General features: G+C 45.7%; 1 pseudogene across 1 annotated transcript; it reads right to left on the reverse strand.

The window, feature by feature from the left end:
- Window positions 1-417: 417 nt before the first annotated feature.
- Window positions 418-1,008, reverse strand: LOC121822269 (immunoglobulin heavy variable 3-48 pseudogene; annotated as a pseudogene). The gene is made up of 2 exons (XR_013044231.1): window positions 899-1,008; window positions 418-800 (listed from the first exon to the last, which is right to left on the reverse strand). The product of XR_013044231.1 is annotated as an immunoglobulin heavy variable 3-48 pseudogene (transcript).
- Between the last annotated feature and the right edge of the window lie 473 nt (window positions 1,009-1,481).

Here is a 1,481-nt window from a genome sequence, read left to right on the forward strand (position 1 = left end):
AAAATATGATGTAGTTTGGTAGAGAAAAAACATCTCATGTCAACATCAGCAGAAATACACACATACACACGAACATACACAGAGAAAAAGGGGGAAGGGAGAGAGGGAGTGACAGAGAGAGAGAGAGAGAGAGAGAGAGAGAGAGAGAGACAGAGAGAGACAGAGAGAGACAGAGAGAGACAGAGAGAGAGAGGTGGAGGGAGGAATATATAGAGAGTAACATATAATAAAAAACTAAAACCACATAACAATGGATAAAGAAACTTGAATAAACATTTGGACACTTCAAGGATTACTATACACTATACCTGTAAAGAGAGTTCTTGAGTGTGATATGGAGAAGCAGCCAAGAAACAGAGGCCAGCTCTTTATGCCTCTCTGAACAGGCTCATCCAAGATCCATACATCTCTGTCCCATCACCGCCCCCTGCTGGTCCTGAGCACACTGCAGGGAGGTTTGTGTCTGAGTCCACAGGAAATTTGTATCACTGTGCTTCTGGCACAATAATACGTGGCTGTGTCTTCAGATTTCAGACTGCTCATTTCCAAGTACAGGGTGTTCTTGGCATTGTCTCTGGAGATGGTGAATCGGCCCTTCACGGCATTGGCATAGTAGATGGTACCACCACCATTACTAATGTATGCGACCCATTCCAGTCCCTTCCCTGGAGCCTGGCGGACCCAGTGCATGTCATAGTCACTGAAGGTGAATCCAGAGGCTGCACAGGAGAGTTTCAGGAGCCTTCCAGGGTGCACTAAGCCTCCCCCGGACTCCACCAGCTGCACCTCACACTGGACACCTGCAGACAGAGAATTCTGGTTAGAAAAATGTCACAGAAGTCAAATATTCTCTTACTTATTTCTTCACAACACACAGCATCCTCTCTCTACTAATTACCTCTTAAAATAAAGACAAGGAAAAATGAACTGAGCCTCAAGTCCATGGTGAGTGTTCTGTGTTCAGTGCTAATCACTGAGTGGGAGGACTTGGAATCCAGGGCTGGACTCCTCTGCCTGAGCTGCAGGGTCAGGGCAGGGCTGGTTTTCATGAGCACAGAGAAGTCTTATTTGCATATTGTCCTGCTATAGCCAGTACTGGGATTGGACCCGGGGAGGAAGGCAGTGCTCAGAGCAGATATAAGTCATCAAAATCATTGATGACAGATGTACACATAGTGCTGTAGTTCTGTATGGAACCTTCCTTACCTCATTTAGTTATCTTTGTGCAGGTGCTCAGAACATGCTGTTTTTCCACACTGTCATGTCATTTGGTGAAATTAACAACACCACACACACACACACACACACACACACACACACACACACACACACACAGAGTTGTGTTTCTATATAGGAGCTCAGTCTTTCTCACTGTCTAAGCTGTACATTGCTTCTCCCATATGTGGATCTTGGACAGGGTCACACCTCCCTGGAGAGGTTAGCAGAACACCTTGCTTGTGACAGGAACACTTTGGAATTAT

The sequence above is a fragment of the Peromyscus maniculatus genome, chromosome 14 (genome assembly GCF_049852395.1).
Source record: "Peromyscus maniculatus bairdii isolate BWxNUB_F1_BW_parent chromosome 14, HU_Pman_BW_mat_3.1, whole genome shotgun sequence".
In the NCBI taxonomy this organism is placed as follows: domain Eukaryota; kingdom Metazoa; phylum Chordata; class Mammalia; order Rodentia; family Cricetidae; genus Peromyscus; species Peromyscus maniculatus.